The 25,837-nt window shown below is 47.6% G+C and overlaps 1 protein-coding gene and 1 pseudogene across 4 annotated transcripts in view; one reads left to right on the forward strand and one right to left on the reverse strand.

The window, feature by feature from the left end:
* Nucleotides 1-25,837, forward strand: part of LOC149360058 (uncharacterized) — a 181,448-nt gene that overhangs the window by 66,393 nt on the left and 89,218 nt on the right. The gene's annotated exons all lie outside the window — the stretch shown is intronic.
* On the reverse strand, nt 2,970-3,919 carry LOC149360066 (uncharacterized; annotated as a pseudogene).

Below are 25,837 nucleotides of genomic sequence, written 5' to 3' on the forward strand. Positions count from 1 at the left end.
GCAGTGGGATGATCACCCCCTTTGGACACTACTAGTTTGAAAGGCCAAAATCACCTTCAGTTGTGTTGAATATCTAGAACTAAAATTGTAAGTATGGTACACTAACTACTCTCTTGATTATTCCGGCTTCTACAGTATGAAAAACATGCACTCCATATTTTTACAAAATACGATACTTCAGTCACCCTGTACCCTAAAGGACAGTAGTGCAGGCACGCTAAAGAAAGCTCTGGGAGACTGCTAACTGCAGCCCATATTCTTGAACATCAGTGACCAATAGTACATGTCCATCTGTGAAGCTACAGCATATAGATTCATGAACAAGAACTAGCATTTGCACTCTGGACATGTACTGCTGATGTTGCTGGTGTTACTTAACTGATTTCTTTTTGAAAATGTGCGTATTGTTCATTTACCACAAAAGACAAAAATCTGATTTTAGGAAGCAGGTAATTTCTGGTTGATTCAGTAGCAATCAAGCTAAACCGAAGCCCTGATTACTCCTGAAAAAGCTGACAGTGACTGCCATCAAGCATGAGCCTAAATCGGTGGTGTATATGACGCATTCACATTACAAAGCTATTCTTTTCAATACTCAGTATGACAGGTTGTAATGTACTCTGAATTGTGAGCGGCCGTTTGAATAGAATTTTATTTTGACAAAGTCAGACATTTACCGTATTTACTCGTGTAATTTGCGCCCGCACTTAGATTGTGCACCCCAAAAAGTTAGAACTTTTAACCGGATTGAAAAAAAAAAACTACTCGCACCTTTTGCGCACAATGCTGAGCCAGACCACCAGCATGTATACGCGGGTGCGAATTGTGCACCGTTTACCCGGCTTGCTCGCGCTGGCGGTCACTATCCCGGACGAACAGTTGCGCGCGCACCCGAATCCAAAACTCTACCATACCGTTTGCTATACGCTGCTAGTCAGCCGGGCCACACGCAAGGGCCCCGTTTTATTGCCCGTTATCTCCTCCCACGGCTGACTTCGCGATTGAATCTTTGCGCGTTTATTGCTTTCAGCTAAGCACGTGCCATCATGCCACCCCGCGGGGAGCTACATAGCGTGGGTGGGGTGGACGAGTCAACCTTTTTGTTTGCTGGCGAGGGGTGCCAACCTTTTTTTTTAGGACGTGTTCGGATAACTCGCTTGCGCGTAAATTGCGCACCCTCTTTTTGGAGCCCTAATTAAAGAAAAAACATGCGCAAATTACGCCAGCAAATACGTACGGTTGTCTATGCCTTATGGAACTTCTTTGTGATTTCCTTTGTAAACGAACTATAGTTTTAAGGAATCACAGTGCTCTCTTAGTTATAAAACAGTGACTCTTCCCAGGCGCTATGGCCGAGATAACAAAAATGCACCGCCATACAGATTACTGCTAGGCGCAAACGTTTGCACACTACAAGTAATAATCAAATGGAAATGATGCCCCAAAGAAACTGTGGTGTGCTTGATGCTATAGATGACAAGGATCTCTTTTTTTATTTTCTTCTAATGAGGGAGTGCGTAAGCTTATAAATAAATAATCATCTACAGTAAGCAGAATTTCATCAGAGCCATATATAAACCGCAGCCAATTTAGGAGTAATGACACAATTACTTTTTATCAGTGCGGGAATATACTGTAGCCGCGCTACTCGATCATAACGTCTAGCTAAAGCCATTTATTCGCAAATCATTCTATTTCTTGCATGAACACCTAAAACGTCATATTGAAAGCATACATACAGTCAAGCTATAATAAGCACCTTCACAATAAGAGCATTTCTTTCCAATCTCTTGAGAATGTATCGAGGTGGTTCCTCACCTGAAGGGGGACGGCATCCGCACGTATACGAACTACGAGCGGTGACATCCGATCGAAGTGCTCGGGCAGAAAATGTTTTGAACATATGCAGGTCCATTTTGCTGGTTCCCAGTTTGGCCTGGTCTAACGGCCTCAGTCCACTGCCTCCTTCGCTCCGGATCTTTCGGAAACCTGTTTGAAAACAATACTATTCACTGCACTCGGACAAAGAGCCATGAATAAGGCCGGGGCGGTACGAATACCACATTCATGCCGGGTCGTGCGTTATGTTCTGCGAGCATGCATTTTACTCATTACGCAGTCGATTAAATACGAAAACAAAATGCAGTATACTTACGTGTGGAAAGTGACGCCCGGTTCTTGTCCTCGTGCGCGACCGACACGTAGGAACGCAGCAGCTGGGCATCGCAGCGTCGTTGTTGTCAATCGGAGCAGAAGTCTCGCTTTCCGCCGTGTCTGTCAGCTGCAGACAGCCAGGCGCGGTGCGAAATCGTCTACTCGCGCCGCTCGCGTTGATCTTCGCGGCGCTCGCATGCCATTGGCTGACAACGGCCAAGTGTCATGGTGGAGCCCTCGCCTCCGGCTTCCAGAAATGTGACGTAGCAGCCTCTCCTCTTTTCCTTCTTTCCTCCATGGGGTTTAACATCCCAAAGTGACTCTAGGCTATGAAGGACCACCTGTGGTTCTTTGACGTGCCCTGAAATCGTGCAGTACACGGGCCTCTAGAATTTCACCTCCACCAAAAATGCAACTGCTGCGGCTGGGATCAAACCCACATCTTTTGGTTAGCAGCTGAGCACACATAACCACTGACCCACAGCAGCGCTATTTGGGATAAAAAAAAGTAAGCAGCAGTAATGTCGCTGCAGGAAAGGCAGTAGAGTGGGTAGACTGCCCAATGAGTGGCAATAGAAGTGCAGCTACTGAGAAATACAAAAGGTGGTGTATCTACACTGGCTGCTGCCATTTACAAGCTCTATGAGTCGTTGATGTTGAAGAAAAAATGGTCGGCAATATTTATTGTGAGCTGGTCTAGCACAATCATTTGTTAATGTCCTGCACTAATGCTAAGCTTTTTGCGCATTGAGCTCACAATAAAAAATACTGAGACATTCAGCATAACCTGTTATATGCAGGGAATGAAATAACTTAATGTGCAGTAATCATTTTAAGCAGTAATCTGTTAAATTACTTAAGTGTGAAAACATGGTTACCTTTGAGAGCATAGCCTCGTGGGAAGCCTTCCATACAATGACACTTGTTTCTAGGACATCCATCTGGTTGGCAAAGGCGTCTAGGAGCAGTGCCATATTCGAATGGGACTTGCCGTACCATAACGCAGACACGAGCACGTTTTACGTTTTTGTCTCTTATATGAGGTGGCAGTTCATTTTATGTCAGTTGCACAGGCCAAATCGAATAGTTTGACGATCTGAACACAGGGCTGTCGTCGGCATTTATGGTAACAATCAGGTCTTTTAAGGTCAATTCGCGTCTAAGGCGTTTGTACAATGACCCGTCGGAGATGTCAGTCAGTTTGTCTTCATTTTCGGTCAAGTTACGCGCAATGAACTGTAATCTGTTTTGAAGGGAGTCAGCGACACTTTGTTCCGAAAGCAGCGAACACAGCTGTTCCCTAATGGGCAACATTACAAAAAAACTGTCCGTCCGACAGCATCTGCCGGCCGCTGTATGTTCGTGACCATGTTCTGCAACACCCCTCCACCCTATTTCTATCGCCTAGGTCTTCGGATGTTTCCGCGACCAGTGCCATACAATTTCCGCAATGAAAATGAAATTGTGCTTTCTCAATGCTGGCTCCAATGTGTTTCTTGAAGAGGAACTTCGTTGCCGGGTTGTCGTGCCTGTTAACGATATAAATTGTGAGCTTCTGGAGCGCTTCAACTCCTTTCCACGGGAGGCCGAACTCAAGAACGAAGTTCATTGCAAGTGCCAGCAAGTCATCTGCGGACAGCTGATCACCACTGTCGGCAGTGTCCTGAGCATTTTCTGACACGCATGTAACGTCAGGATCATCACTATTGTCGAGCGGGCTTGAAGCAGATGTTGCACCTGACGAGGATGCGGCGTCAGCGGGCATTTGAGCAACACTTGCCACCGAGAGGCTCCCAGCTTCACTGTAGCCACTGCCATCCCTGTCCACATAACTGGGGCCGCTGTGCAAATCAAGCGATACTTCGGCCTGCGAGCGCGCAGATGCTTGAAGATATGACCTGGTTGATTTAGGAAGAGTCTCGATGTTTGTGTTAGGTTTTAAATACCGTTTTCGAGGCTTCATTCTCGCAACCTGGTTTTTTCACACCTGTCAAGCCGCAGTTACGTTCACAGGAGATGAAAAAGAAAAGGGCAGTGACTACAGTGAGGGGGCCGTCAGTGTAACACTTACGCTACAGTGAGGGGCCCTTCACTTTAAAATCTGCGCTACAGTGACGGGACCCAACGACTGTAGTGACGCGAGACGCTGCTTGCACTGTACGTTGTCAACGGCTCAACGCAGTCCCCCTTGCCTTGTTCTTTGCGTGAGCCTGCCGCGGTGGCTCAGTGGTTATGGTGCTCAGCTGCTGACCCGAAATACGCGGGTTCGCTGACCGCAAAAGGCGCGGGTTCGAACCCGGCCGCGGTGGTTGCATTTCGATGGAAGCCAATTGTACTACGATGTCGGGGCATGTTAAAGAACCCCAGGTGGTCGAAATTTCCGGAGCCCTCCACTACGGCGTCCCTCATAGCCTGAATCGCTTTGGGACGTTAAACTCCACAAAACCAAATCTTTGTATGAGCGCTGATAGCATTGTAGCCGTTGCGCTAATTGGCGCACTGTATAGTAATTTTACTGTCTTATTTTGGTGTTGTTCTACCGAGATGTTTGTGCCGTTGCCAGTTCATTGCTTTTTGGCCGATGTCCATTCTGTCTGATCCGACATCTAGCCACTGCGATGGGCGTCAAGGTCATAGCTCAGACAGAATTGCCAGACATGAGGAAAGAAGCGTCCTGCTTTAGGAAGAAGGGAGTGGGTAAAGCCTCCATGCAGCGTCAGCGCACATGGTGCAATTAAATTTGGGATCGAGCCAGGCGTTCGGCTGCAAAGTGTGGCACTTCCTTGGAGCAGTGGCAGCTCAATAAATGAAACAGGCATAATAGCGGAGGGTGTATAGAGTGTATCATTAACTGAGTAACTATACTATGGATGAATTTGAACTGTAAAGGATGCACAGCAGAAAAGACTAGTACCTCCACTGGTACGTATGTAATCGATACATTCCCCTTTGCACCATGGCTTTTCAAGGAAAACAGCCCCTCCTTTAACCCATTGGCTTCCGCGCCCTCCGCGGCGTTTCCTGCTTGGTATTCCGCGCGGCAATAGCGACGCGCGTTCGGCGCGCGAGCCGCTCTGTAAAAAAAGCGATAAATTCCGCTGCACACGTCGTAGAAAGACAAAATTTACTTTATTCTGTTCGGAAGGGCTCGCTGCATCATCCTGTCTAATATGACTTGCGTGTATGGAAAGCTTTGAAGCACACAGGCATGTGAAGTGCAACTTCACATTTTTCACATTCCCACCGGCTCTCCGACTTTTTCCCGTGTGTCTTGCAGACTATGCATAGCCTTGATGGATTCTGCTTTATTTTGTTTGGTGGGATTTGTCGAGGAAAATGAGCCCACTCGGAAGCCTGCAGCCGCATTGGTGTAGCCGCGACTGGCGGTTTACGTCGACCATGGTACTGGGGCAAAACAACCGCTTCGAGAATCTCCTCTGCGAGGTTAACTTTCCAGTCTGTGTAGTGGAGCCGCTTGCCTGATGTTTTGGCAGAGAGGACGTAGCTGTTGTAAACTGCGATGTCCATAATATAAAAGAAGATTTTCTTGTAGCCTTTGGCGTATCTTCGCATAATTGGAAAGGAAGCCAGTTGTTGGTCCTCACGATCCACTCCGCCCATGCCTCGGTTGTAATCGATTACAACTTGCGGCTTCAGAACTGGCAAGCCATTCTTGCGATCCTTTTTTCCGGTATCAGTGAGACCAGTTGAACTGTGGCAGGTTGACAGCATTGTGACCTGTTTTTTGTCCTGCCAAGTGAAGGCCATGATGCCTCGCGCAAAGAGGGACTTGTATTCGCCTTTTTGAAGCTTCGCCTTGAAATCCTTCGGCATGTTCTTTCGGTGAAGGCGGACTGTGCCGACCGCATTCGAACCAGCTTCCTTTAGATGGCGAAATAGCAACGGCGAAGAATACCAGTTGTCCATAAACACTGAGTGGCCATCGGGCAGACGTTTTTCTAGAAGGTCGATTACAACCGCCTCACTGCACAACAATCCAGCGGTAACTGGAGTCTTCTCACTTTTTCCTGTGTAAATCGAGAATTTGAGGCAGTAGCCGCTAGAAGATTCGCACAGTTTGTAGAACTTAAGTCCAAATCTTGCCCGTTTCGAGGGGTTAAACTGGACGTAGGACAGCCGACCACGAAACTTCATAAGGCTTTCATCAACTGCAAGACACTCTTCGGGATCATATGCTGTATCAATGCATTTCAGTACGTGGTCGAGCACAGGGCGCAACTTCCACAGCTTATCTCCACTCTGAGGGAGAGAGTTGTCGCAGAAATGCAGATATTTTGAGAGTGCCCAAAAACGCTGCCTCGACATCACAGAAGCAAAAAATGGTGTGCTTATAACAGCTCTTGTTGACCAGTAAGACTGAATGCTGCTCTTTTTTACTTGGCTCATAAGCACACACAAAGCGAAGTAAGCTTTAATTTCATCCGGTGTTGTTTCATGCCAACTGGGATCGGGATGCAAACGCTGTTTCTCGCATGCAAAGGCATTTGTGTGTAATGCGATGGTGCTCCAAATCTCGTCTCCGAGGAGAGCGTTGAACATTGCCAGAGCACTGGGATTTGCACCTACTTGTAGCTGGATGGCTCGTTTGATGCCTGGTTGTCCACAAAAGGTGTTCTTCACAACCTTTTCCACTGTGTCATCCGCTTCCCATTGCCAGTCTTCTAGTTTTCGCGCCTTCGGAGATGGTGGCCGAGAGTCGCACGGATCTTGCGCTAAACACAAGTTGTCTTCATTGTCGCTGTCAGTGTCCGTAATCCGGTCACTTGCGTCATCTGACACAACATCCTCTTCATCGCAGTTGTCACTCTCGTCATCACTCTCGAACACAAGACTGAGAATTTCTTCCGCCGTCAAACCACGCTTTCTCTGCGACGCCATGTTTGGAAAGAGACGGGATTGCGAACTTTTTGTCGATAAAAACAACAAAACTGACCTCAGACAGTGGACAACTGGGTCCATCTGGTGGAAAACACATGAACCAATCACTACACAAGTTATGCTGTGCTGCCATCTATTGAATAAACCCAAAACAAACCATTCTCTGAGCAGCCGGCGATTCGCCGGCCAAAGTGACTTTGGCCTCAGCCGGCGCGGCCGGCGGATCGCCGGCCGCGGAAGCCAATGGGTTAACTGAACTAGTCCTGCTTATGTGCCATCAGCATGGCCTTTGCAGTGGCTACTCAGCTTCAAGGAAGGCAGTGATTAGCCTTCGACATGTTGCAAGTGAAATAGCTGAAGGCCGGTGTCCAACCACGCGATGTAAATGACAGCTTTACATTTCCAATGGCTGAACTTCATTATGTGCAGTCATGGTATTGGAGGACACTGTCCTGTAGAATTCCTGCCAACTTGCCTTGATACTGGGTGCGATTCAGACCTACTCGTGCTTTTTGGGCGACTGCATTGCTACAGCCTGCCGATTGACAAGTTAGGCAGATGTGATCTCCCACGACTATGCATACCATTGTGAATCCTTTGAGCAAGTTTGTAATAAACATGCAATTTTAGTCTACTTACTGACAGTCAGGCTTTCCTGCGGCATGGCTAAATAGGTTTAGCGCATAAGATTGTATACAATCTGACAGAAACATGCACGACAAAAAGTTTCACATAATTCAGGGCAGTGGAACAAATTTTTATTTCCATGGACTGGATTTGCATATGTGTAAGTGGCAGCATACCGCATTAAAGCTGAAAGCACAGACGTTCTTATAAGTGGAAGATAACAAGTACAACAGCACAGCAATGGTGTCAAGTTGGTCGTAACAAGACATGGTCCAATAAATTATTGGAGCACAATTATGCACAATTTGTACAGTCGAGCAACGACAGCATGCGCAGTTTTGACAAATTGGAAAGAAAAAGACTTGAAACAAATGAAGCACAATCTGTTCAGACAAGCAATGATAGCGCACAGTAAAAGCGACCATAGCACGCGAGGAACTACTACACGCAAGATGAATGCTAACAAGAAAGCTGCATCACCTTGCTTGCCTATGCATAATGCTTGCTCTAATTAATATGACTGCCCCTGCCTGTACTATACAGCTACTCGTATCGCCCACCATCGATGCCCTGTGGACTTCCATATTTGCACGCACAGTATACAGGTTCAGACAATACTGGTAGCTGAAAGAACACTCCGGCGCCGGGAAAGCAGTGAAAACACTACACAAATAGTACTTGCATGCTACCAAAGAGGGGTTATTTGCATTCTGTAACAACTCTCGTTACAAACCTTGTCACCACCACCACAAACGCTATCATCAGTAACAGATCCAATAGTGTTGGCACCTGAATTCTCTTGAATCAGCAGCTTATCAACAGTGGTCGCTCTCGCTGAATATTCTACATGTCTGAAATGGTTTCACCTGTTTAGCAGAAGCCTGCTGCTCGAGAAATCTCCTCCAGAGTGTCACTTTGTTAGCATTTTGCTGCAGTCCTGCTCGGCTGTGCTTTTTTAAGTTTGTCCTATTTGTGCTATGCTTTTCTTGGCTTACGACAGATGCAGACTCCCAAAGGACTGATGCAGAAGGTTTGCTAACAAATGGATACAAAAATAGTCTCATACCAACTGCATGCTATTTTTACTTTTATTTTTGCCCTTCAGGGTGTCAGTTTTCATACCAACTGCACGCTCTTTTTACTTTTATTTTTGCCCTTCAGAGTGTCACAGTGTTCACTGCTATGTATGAAATAAAGAATAATTTTGAAATACAATTAATGCATTAAATTCTGTTGCACTGATCATACGACAAAAATGAGCTACATAGATATGTCCAGGAAATGCCCGCATATTTTCACATACAACTTTCAGACATAACAGTTTCGACAAAACCACTCCTTATCTGTAGGTGCAGATGTCACAGATGCACATTTAAAGTGCAGCCACCCCAAGTACGCGTCACAACCAATGGCATCATCACAGACCTTTTGCTGACATGCACTACATGTCCATAAACCAAGATTGCGCTTCTGAGTTAATGTCGCACCACGATGTCGACCACGATGTTTTATTCTTGTGGGCAGAATAACATCTTCGAGTGCACCTGAAGAAAAATGAGCACGTGTAAAGCTGTGTAGAACTAACAAAAAGATGAGGGTACATGCAAATGGCTTACCCTCAAGTGAAGGAGCTGCACGTGCGCTGCTTTGAGGCGGTGGCTGCTGCTGTCCACCTGAAAGAAAATGGGCACATGTACAACTGAATGCAACTCCTATAGAGGGGATGAGCACACATGTACAGCTGTGTAGAACTCCCAACGAAGAGAAAAGGGTGCATGCAAATGGCTTACCCTCAAGTGAAGGAGCTGCAGCAGGGGTGTTGTGTTCGGTTAATTTAGAGGGAACTGAACTTAATGCCCTGACCCATTTTCTACAGCGGTGATGAACTGCTTTACAGCTGTCATCAAAGCTTCAAACCTAGACATTGGCTGCTCAGCAATCCGTGATGTCAGTTTCGGCAATGCTTCTAAAGGTAAACACACCATGATGTTATCGCTGTGCAGCTTGGCATTGTTAGTTTCTGCCACCAATACTTGAAAGCCCTTCTTGGCAGCCTCACAAATGTGAAGCACGTCCTCAGAAGGACCCACAAGCCCGCCATGGCTCTTTGCTTGGGTGAGTGCTGGCAGCCTACTGGACTGAAGGGCAGCAAGGCACTGCTCCACAGATGTGCTCGCAGCAACTTTCCGCGCGACATATCCTGGAGCGTAAGGTACTACTGACCGAACAAATGGTGACAAGCTTTTTGGAATATCCACACGGTGTGTGTAGTCGTGTTCATCGTCAACTGAGTCCAGTATAGTACACCTTCTCTGCTGTGTAACAGCAGTTGATTCTTCCACATTCACACAACTTGACGCACTTAGTGCTTTTACAACATCAGCAGCACAGTTCCCTGCATCAGAAGAGCAAACCTCCATCTGAATTAAGAGGCGCTTGTAAGCTGCTTCAAACTGGCAGGCAGTGGGATTATTGCGGTACCCACCTCGTCCCCTTATCGAGCGACACTGGCAAGGCGGGTCCGAAGAAGCCTACATAGACGTTAACACATAAAGAAAATAAGTATACTATGAACGCAGCGAAGTCGCAAGCACTTGCTTAGCATAAGAAGGCGAGGTTGAGTGTCCACAAACACTAGAACAAGGCTATATAACCCGCAAAGGTACGCACATGCTCTATTCAGCTAAAGCAAAGAAAGAAAAGGTTCGGCTTACTTGTGAAATTATTTTATTTTTCCCCATCATTATTTTCTGGTTTAACATTTTGTGCACCTATCAGTTGCCGCCTGTGTCTTGGCCAATCCCCCACAGTAGGTATGCGCCATTATCTAGAGGACAACAACAACAACAACGTTATCCCCCATGTCTTCACACGGTTAACACAGCCGAATGGGACGCACGAACCAACCATGATCTGTCAAAACACTACTAGTATGCTCAGGAACCATTCATGACACCATACACCAATGTTAATCCAAGCGGCAGCGCCATGCAGTAAAGAAATATGCAGTAAACAGGCCGCGCTCTTGACTTGAGGCTGCTGCCGTGAATGTGGCTGCCTGTATGTTTCGCCCCTCCCAATATGGCGGCACTTTGGCGTCACTTTTTGGATGTCACCCCAACTCCAGAAGTCTTTATATGTAACCTCCTTGGTTGTGAAATGAGGGTGTGAAACGGAGGGTAAAGACTGATGCTTTTTTTTTTCAGTTTCTTAGGCAAAAATCGGGGGTGGGTGTGTTCATTATGCAAGTGGGTTCAGTTTTTTTGCGGTCATTCGCAATTCGGTTCGAACATCGGATAATTCGAACTTTTTTCTGGATCCCATGGAGTTCGAATTGATGAGCTTTTACTGTATTCCCAAAAATGCACTGGCAACAATAGACAGTTGCAATGTTTGCGAACAAACCGTGCTTGGCACTGATTGGCTTCCCCAAGGAAACTTCTAGCACAAGTACTTTCCCCATGCCTTCGCAGTGCTACAAGCTGTTTGATGCAGCGTGTGGCTGTCTTGTTATTTCTATTCCGTGTGCGGTGCTGCAGCACTTTGGTGCATCGTGATGTCAAGTGACTATTTCAAGAAGTTCGCCACGCAGACACAGAACCGCTGTCGAGAAAAACTGATGTTCAAGTGTGAAGAGCTTCCTGACCCACTCGACCATGCCGTGTGGTTCGCGTTCACATCGGGCTCGTGCAAACTTGCACCTGATACGGTGACAAACATTTTTCTCTGTCTTGTTGAAGAAGTCTGTCTCTGCACAAAGGAATAGTTCAAAAGCCACAAAATAAGTGTAGTTTACAACGCATTTTTAAGTGGAAAGTTGAAGCGGCTGATGTCGTTCAGAGAAGGCAAGCGTAGCAGCGGTGTGGTTCTCGTTCTGGCTACTGTGGATGCCAGCCAGATGCTCACAAAGAAATATGAAGCATGGTGCATCGCCAAAGATGACGGGAATATTGAGAGTGTTCGCTACATCTGCGGGGTTAGTAACCGTTGCAGCATGTCTGTTTAAGGTGTTACTGGAGTAGGTACGTGCAGATGCATGCTAAGCAGACACATATACGAACCAAGCATGATAAACAAAACTGCACACAACAAATATAGAAAATAGAGAAAGACGTCACGCTGGCGCATTACGGATAACAAGACTAGCATTACAGAAGAATAAAAGAAACAAGAGAATTAAGTGGTACAAAAGTGGCCAGTAATTTCTTTGAAGATGGCCACGGACCATGTTTTGAGTTTGTAAACTTTTATCTGAGGCATGCGTCCCTCAGCCTTTGTCAAGTTTTAGAATGCGCCACAAATTTAAAAGAAACAACACAATTGCTGAGCCTATGGCTGGCACAACAGCTCAACTCTCCATCAATAACTTCATTATTCAGGATTACGTAGAGGGTGCATAGAATACAAGTGCTGAAGAATACAATATTCACAAAAGCAGCACGAGGAATGAGATGCATTCTCTCCATATACGTGTACCATAGGCTGGTATTTGACAATGTCGCTACCTTCATCTAGTGAATTATGTGATTTACTTGTGTTCATCTAAATAATGGCTTATGTTTCAGCTACTCCTGGTTTAGCGAAGTTTCTCATGTGCCTTTCTTTCTATAAGACAAAAAAAAGTGAATTGGTAGTGTCGTGACGCTAGGCGTTGGGCCCGAGTCGAGGGTAGTGAAGACCAGCGAGGCGTCGAGGAACCTCGGAGGCGAGGAGCTCTCGTAGGCGAATTAGAATTTATTTACATCTTTATTGGTAGCCTCTGAACTCACCGACAGTTTCTCCACTACACTACGCAGTTGCGGTCTGCAGCAAAATGGTTCTTTTGAGAGTGGAGCTGTCTCCCGTGGTTGTAGCTTCCAAGGCTTATTTGTGCATTCATCACTATTCGGTTCGCTTCGGGTAGCCTATTACTAAAGTGCACCGGGTCGCACATCATGCTGGCATGCTTTTTGCGGCATTTTTTGCACTGTAGGTTTACACGATATGCTCGTGACTGATGTCCAGTTTTTGTGCACCTAAGCAAAAGTGGACAAACACAGCAGTCGTTTCTTCTCTTCTAGAGTTTTTGAGGCCCCACAGTTCTGCATTTGATGCTCGTTAGAGTCACAAAAGAAGCAAGTCAGCGCGGTCGCACTCTGATCCAGCATCGCTGAGGATCGGACATGCTTGTCGTGTTTTATCATGCTGCTTGTGACTCTCTTTAATGCCTTCTGTAGGTGGTTGCTTCAGGTCCATGCCTTGCAATGCAGCCAAGTTCTCTCCGTTTTCGACCTCTACTCTCAAAAAGGAGAGTAACTTAGAAAATGAAGAGACAGTACCTCTTCCGCTCTTGTCGGTAGTTTGTGAAGAAGTATCGGAGACAGAGCCTTGTTGCTCACTGGTGGGGCTGTCGGTGTCGACAGCGCAACTTCGGCTGAAGTCCAGCAAGGTGTCCCGTGGCATTACTCGTTGTACAATTGGAAGTAGCGTCGAACTGAATGAATAACTTCTGTCCGAGCGTTTCGAGGCCTCTGATGTGCGCCGCCAAGGTATCATAGAGACGGCGATGGCCACGGACATCTTCTGAAAAACGTACCAGCTTCACATCAGTTTGCCTCTTTAGATGTTCTTGGACAAGAAGTTAACTATTGGAGTACAAACATGGATTTTGCAAATGTATTTGTGATTCCATTTATCTTTAGTATTGCAGCACGTTGTTCAGAAACATGCAGAGACCTTTCACTCACCTCAACAACCTCGGTGCCATGTTGCTGCTCAAATTCCCTCCTGGCCACAGGTTCCATCCGTAGTCCTAAGGTGTACAGAACCACAATGGTGAAGAATGCTTTGTGCATAAGAAAAAAGAATACGTACCATATGCTGTAGCCTGAGATGAAAATGCTCTTGACCGAAGGATACCTTGTGCAACTTCCTCTAGGGTTTTTCGCGTCCGCAGTACAGTGTGAGCTGTTGAGCTGGTTATACGCACCCTGCGTTCCTTGTGCCACCTGCAACACATTCAATGGAAAATGGTGCATCAATCGGGTAATATTGTTTGAAACATTACTCTGCAACCACTGGCATACCTTAAACAGCTGGACTGCCCGGCTATCTCCACACAGAGGTCAGGGAATGACTTGCACACAACGCGCTCATCATAAAATACCCTTTCCTGCACTGTCATGCTTCGGAAGTGATCTTTTTTCCTGACAGCCACCTTTGGGAAATCTCCACAAATTTCCAGTGCATGGAGTGGCTTACTCGGCGGCTGAAGCAAGGCATTGAGCTTTCCAAGGAGCGACAATCTCCTGTTTTCTTCCTGCTCTTCGCGTACGCTTTGCTGGTGAGCAATCTCAGACTCACTGATTTCCATTTGTTGGAGCACTTCTGTAAATGGGGACTCAATTCCCTTAAAATGATCAAGGACATAAAATGGTGAGAACTGCTGGGGTTCTTTTCTGCTGACGAAAGGACTGGTGTTCTCTAAAGGCAGGAAGAGGATGACAACCACACATCATAACAGTAGTGCACAAGTTAATAACAATTCACGTTCACTCATTCGCAAGCACATCACTTAAGAAGGAATAATTTCCTGGGTAGTCCGGGCGAAAACTGCATTAGTAGTGCTGTTAGAAAAAAGCCTACCCACGACTGGTTGACACATTTTAAATTTTCATTCATACAAACGGTTGAGCAAGCACGCTTAGAGCAACAAAAATCACATGCGCAATCTATGAGTGGTGACAAGGCAAACATAAGTATCCCATCAACAGACATGCGCTGCAAGAAAATGCATCAGAGCGCTTCCGTGCATGGGAGTGCCAAGGTGACAAACGCATGAGTTAATTGTTGCAGTCGGTAGTGCGTTCCATCATTAGTGATAACAAGCCATCATACCTCCAAAGAGCTCACTGATAGATGCTTTGTCGTTGAGCGCAGGCTTAGCCGCCGGCTTTCCCCACGCTTGCGCAATGCTGTTGCAGGACGCATGCTCGTGCTCATTAATGAAGCATGCTACAGCCGCACAGTGCTTGCAGTCGCCAAGGCTACCGTACCGGCAACTGCAGCTGCCTTCGTCTAACTTCCGCGGCCCAGTGGCAAGCTGTGAGTGACAAAGGAAAATGTTTGGCATGATGTGAAATTGCGGAACGAAATCGCGAGGAAAATGTGCCATCATTACCAAACAAGAACACCCGATTAACAACAACAACCCGTTAACCTTTTTCAAACTTCCTTCTCTCCTTCATATTTAGGCAAGAAGCATGCACGTGGGCAAGAATAAGCAAAAAGCTTTGTTTACTTACGCGAAGTTCGACGTCGTATGCATGCTTATTCCGTTGCGAGAAACACTTCGCGGTTATGTCTTTCTGGTCGACTTCTTTCACGTTGTAGACGTGACCATTTCCGAGCAAGCGGCGTCCTTTCGCGAGTATCGGCAGTCGGAAATAGCTGTCAAGGTCTTCGATGGCCTTAAAACCGCAAAATATGACGACCGACATGGTTCTCGCCGTACAACTCGAAAGAACCCGGCTGCGTCGGCCGTCTCAAATTACTTGGCGCTGCCGTTGGTGGCGCTGAACGTAGCGCTCCAGTGGCGCCGCCTGGCCACTGCAGGTTGCCTATAGCAGCGACCCGTCGGTGCAGCTAGGAAACTCGCAAAGGCGGGCGCCAAGATTTGATGAGAACACGTGCTTTTGTGAGCAGACGGATTTCCTTCTTTACCGGAAGTACCACATTAATTTCACGAAATGCGCTGGATTCTTACCTCTGTATACGTGTGTTTTAAAAAATAATAAGCAATCAATAAAATAGTATTTCAAGGAGCATCAATGCTCAGTTTCAAATGAAATATTGCAAAAATTGCGCGTGACATCATTTGGCAGAGCCAATGATAAGGGTCGCCCAGTCCATGGCCAAGGCTGCCCAGTTTACGTCATGTGGTAGAGGCGGGTAAAAACGCGCAGTGAGGTGTCGCCCTAATCGGCTGTGAGCGGCAAATTTGAAAAATTGTTTGTAAATTATTGGTTCCACGCGCAGCTTTCTGAATCAGGCTAGAATACTCGCAGAGACCACCTCTACAGAGTTGTTGCAATAAAATATGATTGAAGAAACCATTTCAGGGTCCCTTCAAAGGGACCCAGAAATGATTTCGATGGGCACATTCTGTTGCAGCAGATCTGTAGAAGTGGTCAGATGAGAGGTCCAAAAGAGCATCGATTTCCTCTCTGGGCAGTCCTCGCTTTGAAGAAATATTGGTAAAGTATCGTTTTTCCCACGGTCTACGGAAATGCGGAACTTATACACACCCAAAAACTCCCGCAAAAGTTGTATTTTCCCGCGCTTTTCATGCGCGGTTGGGTCAAGTGCTTTCAGCCCAGGTCTGGCTTTCTGCGGGTACATTTTTGTGCTGCAGGTGAGGCTACAGATTTCATGCATAATGTCCCCACTTTAGGACACCTGTTCTTTTCCTTATATCAAGCCCATAGCCAAGAAAAAAACGGCAGCAAAAGCAGATGATATGGATTACAAGTTGTTCTTTGTGCAGATATTTTTTACAGTCGAAGAGCACCATAGCCTGTCAAGCAGTTCTTATTTTCTACGAACAATCAGTGACCTCAAACAAGCCTACTCTCCTTTAGAGCCTGGCACTTCAAAAAGCATGGACAGCAAGCACCATCTCTGTAACAGTTTAGAAACCTTGGCATGTCTTCAAATGAGGACACTATGTGGCTAGTGACTTGCTGCAAGCAACTGGATGACTTTTTTATACCAGGATAAATATGTGTTCTCATGTGAGGCACGTATGCGTGAGAGGGTTAAAGCACAATTTATTTCACATTTCACACACACACAAAACAATTGCAACTCACTACCAAGAATGTTTGCATCGCAAGTCCATTATGAGCGGAAGAATGCGGTGAATTTTGTCTGGCAGTTTTTTTTCACTGCAGTTCGAATGATTGCATCCTCAACAAGACAAACACTGAAGCGCTTTGTCACTAAAAGTGTTTTTTGCACGGTGCATTTTCACTTTTCTCAGGTATTTGAGCGCGTTCTTGCATTGCACATCTGGCATTAAGTCGACATCGTCCTCCCCGTGTGATTCATCTTCAGTCGTAAGCTCCACGCCACTGTGCCCTGCTGCAACAATCCGATCATCCATGCTCGCTTCCTCGCAGACAGCCAGCTTTTTTTCATTAGTATTGTTACGTAAATGTAGGCACACAAGAAGTAGTCACTGAGGGATGCTGACAGCAGCTCACAGCAGCTCAATCGAACCACTGCCGGCCAACGGCTCACAGATCACACTTCGTCCTCTTCGCGCTCCGTGCACGAGCTCAGCACTGTCTTCTTCGTTGTCCACTGACACAACTCCCGGCGGCGAAAGCATCGTCCCGATGCTAAGTGGAAGACGGAGCGGGTGCACGGTATGGCTTGAGGCGAACCACGTGAACAACGTCAGTGGTAGGGGGGGTGGATGACGACGGAGGGTCGAGGGGGGCAATCTCATAAGTCACGTCGGTCACCTGACGGAGCACGCGATAAGGTCCCTTATACTGATGTAGGAGTTTTTCTGAAAGGCCGACACGGCGAGAGGGATACCAAACGAGGACGAGTGATCCTGGCGTGTAGTGGACTGGGCGATGTCGGCGGTCGTAAACTGACTTCTGGTAGGCCTGGGAGGCGGTGAGACGGTCGCGGGCGATTTCGCGGGCCGAGGTTGCTTGAGCGATGGCGTCACGTGCGTACTCCATGGTCGAGGCCGAAGAAAGCGGCAGGAGTGTATCCAGTGGCAACGCAGGATGCCGGCCATACAAAAGATAGAAAGGCGAATATCCCGTGGTGTCATGCCGCGATGAATTATAAGCAAATGTTACATAGGGCAAGGCAATGTCCCAATCACGATGGTCGGGTGCGACGTACATGGATAGCATGTCAGTGAGGGTCCTATTCAGGCGCTCGGTAAGCCCGTTCGTTTGAGGATGGTACGCTGTAGTGAGTTTATGCTGCGTGGAACAGGACCGGAGTATGTCGTCAACTACCCGGGACAAAAAGTAGCGGCCGCGGTCCGTCAGCAATTGGCGTGGGGCACCGTGATGAAGGATGACATTTTGCAACAGGAAATCGGCGACATCGGTGGCGCAACTGGTTGGTAAGGCACGTGTGATAGCGTACCGAGTGGCGTAGTCAGTCGCGACGGCGATCCAACGGTTGCCGGAACTGGACGTAGGAAAAGGTCCGAGGAGGTCTAGTCCGACACGATGAAAGGGTTCCAGAGGTACGTCGATAGGCTGCAGAAGGCCGGCAGGCAAAGTGGAGGGCCGCTTCCTTCGTTGACAGAGGTCACAGCTGGCAACGTAACGGCGAACACTACGGTAAAGGCCGGGCCAAAAGAAGCGGTGTCGGGCCCGATCGTACGTGCGAGAGACACCGAGGTGTCCCGCGGTGGGCAGGTCGTGTAGTTCCGCGAGGACAGACGAGCGGAGACGCTGAGGAACGACGAGCAGGAGCGTAGGGCCGTCAGGGCGAAGGTTGCGGCGGTAGAGGATGTCATCCTGAAGGACAAAGAGTTGGAGCGAAGGATCGGGGTTGGCACAGGTGAGGCGGTCAATAAGGGGACGCAAGGAGGAATCTTGCCGTTGCTCGGCCGCGATGTTAAGCAGATCAGAGATAGCGAATAAGCACAGGCCGAGGTCATTGTCTCCAGGATCTGGCGGCTCCACAGGGTGACGAGACAGGCAGTCAGCGTCTTGATGTAGGCGCCCGGACTTGTAAACAACGGTGTAAGAGTACTTTTGCAGGCGCAATGCCCAACGACCAAGCCGGCCTGTGGGGTCCTTCAGCGAAGAAAGCCAGCAAAGAGCGTGGTGGTCCGTCACAACTGAGAAAAGGCGGCCGAACAGGTAGGGTCGAAATTTAGCGACCGCCCAAACAAGGGCGAGGCACTCGCGCTCCGTTATGGAGTAATTGCGCTCGGCGGTGGAAAGAAGACGGCTGGCGTACGCAATGACACGGTCTTGACCTTGGTGACGTTGGGCGAGCACAACGCCGATGCCATATCCGCTGGCGTCTGTGCGAACTTCAGTGGGTGCCGACGGGTCGAAATGGGCCAATATAGGAGGGGAAGTGAGCAATTGGATTAAGGAAGAAAAGGCCTCTCCTTGGGCAGGGCCCCAGGTAAAAGGGCTGTCTTTCTTAAGGAGGTCGGTGAGGAGACGTGCGATGCCAGCAAAATTTTTGATGAAACTTCGGAAATAAGAGCACAGGCTTACAAAGCTGCGTACGTCCCTGGACGATTGCGGAAGAGGGAAGTCTTTGACAGCTTGAACTTTAGCAGGGTCCGGGCGGACACCCGAGGCATCGACCAGATGTCCAAGGATGGTCAGTTGGCGACGAGCGAATTGGCATTTCAACGAGTTGAGCTGCAGCCCGGCTTTACGGAAGACAGAAAGAATGCTCGTCAGTCGTTCGAGGTGCGTGGAAAATGAGGGCGAAAAAACCACGACGTCGTCTAGGTAACACAGGCATGTAACCCATTTAAATCCTCGAAGCAAGGAGTCCATCATTCTCTCGAAGGTAGCTGGCGCATTACAGAGACCGAACGGCATAACTTTGAACTGATATAAGCCGTCTGGTGTGACGAATGCAGTCTTTTCACGGTCTTGGTCATCCACAGCAATTTGCCAATAGCCGGATCGAAGGTCGATGGAAGAGAAAAATTTGGCTCCGTGAAGGCAATCCAAAGCGTCGTCAATTCTGGGGAGAGGATGCACGTCCTTTTTCGTGATGCGGTTAAGGTGCCGGTAATCAACACAAAAGCGCCAGCTCCCGTCTTTCTTTTTAACTAGAACAACTGGTGAGGCCCAAGGACTCGACGATGGCTCTATAATGTCTTTGGTAAGCATTTTGTCCACCTCCTGCTGAATGATGTTCCGTTCTGTACTGGAGACCCTATACGGACGTCTGTGGATAGGAGCGGCGTCACCGGTGTTAATGCGATGTGTAACCACAGAGGTCCGAGCCAAAGGGCGGTTGTCGAAGTCAAAGTTCGAGGACAGTGAAGAGAACCGAAGTATGGCGGCCGGCGATTGACACACGGGCTGTGCACATTCCAACGACAGCGGAAGTACCGCCATCGGCGAGACGAACAACAGCGGAGTGGGCAGGAGTGAGCACTTTCCTTAGGCGACGGCGTAGAGAGGCATTCATAACGGAGACGTGCGCTCCCGTGTCGATGAGAGCGGTAACAGGGATCCCGTCCACGTCTACGCTAAGTATATTCCGTCGGGCTTGTAGAGTCAAAGGAGGATTTCCGAGGTCGGTCGTCGGAGCAGCATCACCTCCAGACGCTGCAGCCATCAGTTTTCCGAACGGGATCGAGCATACGGGCCAGGAGATGATGGGCGTCGAGTTTGGGGCGACGGAGATCGACGACGGTAAGGAGACGACGAGCGGTTAGTTGGAGGGGCCTGAGCGTCGGAGCTTGCGAGCTGTGGTTCATGGGGCGACGACGAGCGGCGGGGATAGAAAGAATCAGGATAGCGGCGGTAGGTCGATGACGGACGGCTTCGGCAGTGTCGGGAGATGTGACCAACTCGGGAGCAGTTAAAACAGATGGGCCTGTCGTCAGGTGTTCTCCACTCATCCGGGTTGCGGCTGCGGCGAGTGTGGTACGGATGTCGGGCACCGAGCACGGGAGACACATTGCGAGCATCTGGGCAACTAATGGAGCATACAGGTCGGATCCCGAGATTGGCGAATTCTTGTCGGACAACAGCCTGTATAAGGGATACTGCAGGGGCACTGTCCGGTACCGATAATTGGGAAATTGTGGGAGACACTGCCTCTAGTTCTCGGCGTACAAGTCGTGTCAGGCTGTCGGATGTTGGCAGGGAGCACGGTTGGGATGAGTCTACGCAGGACGACGTTGCCGCCGTGTTCGGCAACCGCGTGAACTGAGGGGAAATACGGCGGCTTTTCGCTTGTTCAAAGCGGCGGCATTCTTTTAAGATGGCGTCAACCGTTCCACAGTCCTTGTACACCAGCAAGTTAAAGGCGTCGTCTGCAATTCCTTTGAGAACGTGACCTACTTTGTCACTCTCTGACATGGCGGAATCAACTTTCATGCAGAGGGCTAAAATGTCCTGAATATAAGACACATGACTCTGTTGAGGATTGTGCGCGGCATGCAAGCTCCTTCTTCGCAGCCAGCTGACGTCCGAATGGCTTACCGAACAATTCGGTGAGCTTCTGCTTGCACAGGTCCCAACTGGTCAGTTCTTCCTCGTGTGTCTCGAACCAGACCCTTGCAGTGCCCGTCAAGTAGAAAATGACGTTGGCCAACTTCATTGTGGGATCCCACCGGTTGTGTGTGCTCACACGCTCGTACAGCGAGAGCCAGTCTTCAACGTCCACGCCATCGGTACCGCAGAATGTGCCCGGGTCTCGAGGGTGGGCTAGGACGACAGTTGGCGTGGCAGGCGCGTCGGTAGCTATCTCGACGGATCGGCTCGTCGGGTCAGCGGCATGGCGGCTCGTACCCAGCACCTCCACCAAGAGATGTTACGTAAATGTAGGCGCACAAGAAGTAGTCACTGAGGGATGCTGACAGCAGCTCACAGCAGCTCAATCGAACCACTGCCGGCCAACGGCGCACAGATCACACTTCGTCCTCTTCGCGCTCCGTGCACGAGCTCAGCACTGTCTTCTTCGTTGTCCACTGACAGTATTGACATATTCTTCAAAATGTCTGTTGCGGAAATGAAGTTCCTCTCAACGAGGCCGGATCATACGTCGTCAGCGTTTAGTCCCACACGGCATTTGACATCCGACGGTTGTCCGTCGGTCCGCCTGATTCGGACGTTCGGACCTCCGTTGGTCATCCGGTTTTTAGCCCGAAGTCGCCCCTTGGACGTCCGACGGACCATCCGATGCAAGACCGCAGAACATCCACAGTTCACCCGGCGGACGTCCGAGAACGGATATACGGACAGTTCTCGGACATTTCACAGCAGCATGCATACCTAGCCAATCCGCGCGGTTTTTGCATGCTTTTCACCGCAGGGCCTCGGCAGGCCACTGTTTTTTATCAAGCAATGACAGGAAGTGAAATGAAACCATTTATTCAATTCGTGCACATGCACTCTTCGTCTTTGTTGTCCTCTCGGGAGCATGCCTCAGCCAGGATTTTGCTGCTGCCTCAACAGCGTCCCTCGAATCCGGGAAGCGCCTCCTTACGGCAGCTGAAAGAAAAGAAAAAGTGCAGAGGATGGCATTAACCACACTAAAGAAATGAAGTATTTTGTCACGTGTCTGAATGCCTATCAAAAGGTATTTTGCTAAATGAACACTATATATGCTGCCCGTGCATTATAAAGTAGTTGCCATCAACTGTAACATATGTTACAGTTACTGGGCGACAGCAGTAGCAGTCCATTTTTAACCAATATTATGACGGATGGGATTAAGAGTATTTTGCAATATAGAATGAATGTGATGCAACACTCCCATCTAAAAGTAAAGATCTTAGAAACATTGGACTGAACTCAAAAGTGCATGATTATCAACAATAATGCAAACTGAATACACATTGCAAAATTAGAAACTGCACAATCTGTGTATCATAATGCAAACTCACTGCACATCAGCTCGCAGATCCGTAGGTCACTGAACTTTCTTTTCCCCTTCATTCCCAACCACGAGTATTCGGATGCTAGCGTGTCCGTCAGAATGTTTGCTAGCATACGCTTCGTGGCGGTGCCTGGATCCCTCCCTCCAAGCTGCCCCAGTTCTGCAACCTGCAGTATACCACATTCATTGCATTCATTATTACAGGAGACATATGTAAAGCACAAAGTTGCAAGGCAAGCACAACAGCACCGAAAGCTTAGATAATATCACGCTTAATGAGCTGCACCACACAATGTGCTGCAGCCAAGTTGCACAGTGATAGAAATTGTGTATATTTATATCATCAAAAAGAACAGGCTGCCCTAAACGTCCATGCGAACTACATGCTCTGTATGGAGGCAGATCAATTTATTATCAGCTGGGAGGGGAAATTAGTTGGTTTAGTCATGACACGGTATGGGTTATACTGATTACGATAACAGATCCTCAAAGGCCAATAGGGCCAGGTACTGCATATCAAGCGATCGTGCTCACTTCCAGGGTGGCAGTATTAAAATAAAAACTGCAACAAGAAATGCAACCATAAAACTGTAGCATTAATATCCCCTGCAATATCTAACCCGAAGACTGTAATGCCAGCCAACTTTATAAACTAGCATATTTAAAAGCTGCCTGAAAATCTTCTATCTGCAAAGCGTCTGCACTGGATGCAATCAGCGAATCTTCAAAGTGGTTAAGGGCAACCACAGTGTCCAGCGGCTGTTGCAGAACTGGAGCTGCCACGGCACGAACAGGCTCACGAGAGGCCACCAAGGCATCTATTGCTGTCACAAGATGCTGTACCCCCAGCCGTATAACATTCAGCAGTCTCAGCACCTGAGCCTGAAATTCTGAATCAAAATTCCACAAACACACTAAGAATGATGTTATTTATCTCTATATTCCAAGCACACAGCCTGGCTATGCTCCTCTGCCATTCTGCACTTTGTAAGCCCAAACAGCAGCCCAAAGATGGTGGCATCTCATCAACTGTAGAACCATGTTTATGCTCTATTGCATCACGGCAAAAACACAGAGTAATACCTACTTACCAAAACTGGCGACTGCCCTAGATTTATAACAGAACAGAAAGAAAAGATGAAGGCTGGCTGCAGCAACCCCTATCCACACATAGGCCGTGTGAATCATATTGTACACAAATGACCCATGTCATTTGTTTATATACCTCACCTTCCTCAGACATACCAACTGTTAATTTATGCTTTCTTTAAAATAAGCTTCTGCTGGTGTTCTTTGTGAGATGAGCAAAAATTCAACTGATGCTTAAGACTATGTCAGAAACACTGCCTAAAAAAACGGCACAAAACAGTGGTAAGGCTGCACTATTACCTGTACTGTTAATTTAGTATACCTGTGGAACCATTTTACATGAACGAAAGCATTCAGCTTACCACTGTCTTGCAAAACAGGACGACTGGGGCGACTTGGTGCTGAAATATCAATTGCTGAAATCAATATGCAGCTTAACATTTATGAAGTAACACCATATTCTTTTCTGTAACTCAGTGCAAGCCCTGAGCAGCAGTACCTTGTAGATATGCGAAAGAGGGAAGAGAGCAGGTAATTACCAGGGTGTTCCGTTGGATTATCTTCCCATGCAGGCGGGGGAGTATGACGTGGCTGGCCTGCTTGACATGACATGTGAATTAGTAAACAACACAATAATCCTGAATTTTTACATGTCTGAAACAGTTTCTTCAGCACATGCAAAAGTTAGGACACAGGAAAGGCTGACAATTACCTGAGTGTTCCTCTGGCACGCTTTGATATGGCCGTAGCCTATCCGCTGGCTGCCCTGCATTGTCTGCAAAAGTTTTTACAGTATTAAACACATGTTACAAAAGTAACTTAGCAGAAATCAAGAGAGTGAACTTGGCCAGGACATGTAATGCAAAAATCAGATAATTGACAGTCCCTTAGCTAGGGTAGATTTCAAAGATTTCAACCCTTTTCCCCATAGCAGTGTTAAACAAGGTGAGGTGTGCACATTACAATAAGAAATTCACAGGAAAAGAGTGAAAGCAACTGTCACAGGAGAAGGCAAAGTGGAGACCAATGGAAGAGGTGTTTGTCCTGCAGCGGATGTAGCTGTGCAAGAGCTGCAGAAGTCATAGAAAAATTCATTAGCCAACAACACAACAGTTACTTGCGCATACATGCGAAAGTTGCGAGAACATCAAGAATGACAATTACCTGAGTGCTGCACAGGTCTCTCCCCCCATGGAGACAGTGAACTCGATGGCTGTCCTGCATTATATAAGATAGCATACTGCAAGCTGAAATTTTGAAAAAAGTTGTCAGAACCTCACCTGTAGCAATGCCACCATCTTGTGTGGGCCTACTGAGACGGTCCTCATCATGGGAGTTTTGCCTGGTAGAGTTTTCTTCAAATACCTGCCTGCTTTTCTTCCTCGGCCTATGTTCCGCTGCTTAGAACAGACATGATATGATGCATATTTGAGCTCTTTGAATTAACTAATTAGAAAGGGCATTGCTAAGGAAACTTGGTCTTTACACTGCTATGCTGCAGGTACTCATATGGTTGAATACATTTACTGTGCTCTTTTCTCCTGTCAATTAGCCATTATGAGAGCAAAGAAAACCTGCATTTCGCAACATTAGGTGCACTGAACTCGGGCATGCATTTGGAATGCCATTTAAAATTTGCATGTTAGCAAGTAAACTTAGTAAATATATATGAGCTCTAATTTGTCCGAAATAGCTAAATTCACTAGACTGGCTTCCAGCCAACTTTTCTTGAGCAGTTCCACCAGGAGTAGCAAGAGCTGCACATCAGTAGAGACCAAAAGTTATACCCCTGTCACACTAGCAAATTTAATGTCATTCGAACCTAATGGCATTCGATGCATCGAATGTCATTTGGTGTCTTTCGGTGCTACACGGGAAAAAATAATGTCATTCGAAAATGGTGGCGTCGACGATCAGTGAAAAAAAAATAGTCCAACTGAACGACATCAGCGCGCATAAAAGATGTTTGAAATTGTTGTGCAGTGTTTCAAAACCGGGTGAGAACATTTGTGTGCCGTATTATAGGCTTATAATATTATTTGCGGCCATTCTGCACCACTTTAGCCATCAAAAGCCAAGCCAAGTACAAAGTCAACCACAAATCTGATAAATGTAAACAAACAAAATGGCTGACATGGCGGCGCGCGGACACGCGCGGAGCTTGGAAATGACTTCCAAAAGGTGAACTGCTCAGTTACGTCTTTAAGAACTTTCGAGCTTAACGAACATGGCAGGCCAATCAGCAAGAATCACGCATCCCAAAATGACCGACGGTCGCGGGAAAGACGCTGCTTCACGCTCGGCCGCTGCTGTAGGCTGCTGAGACCGAGAGTAATAGCTATCCACGACAGCCTCTAGTGTGAACAGATTCACACCAACATTAACTTTTTTTTCAGCAGACCTAAATAAATGCACTTTCTAGGTTTGGCAGTGTGCACATTATTTTTTCGCGTCGCTT

The sequence above is a fragment of the Amblyomma mixtum genome, chromosome 2 (assembly GCF_055824585.1).
Source record: "Amblyomma mixtum isolate Tamu chromosome 2, ASM5582458v1, whole genome shotgun sequence".
NCBI lineage: Eukaryota > Metazoa > Arthropoda > Arachnida > Ixodida > Ixodidae > Amblyomma > Amblyomma mixtum.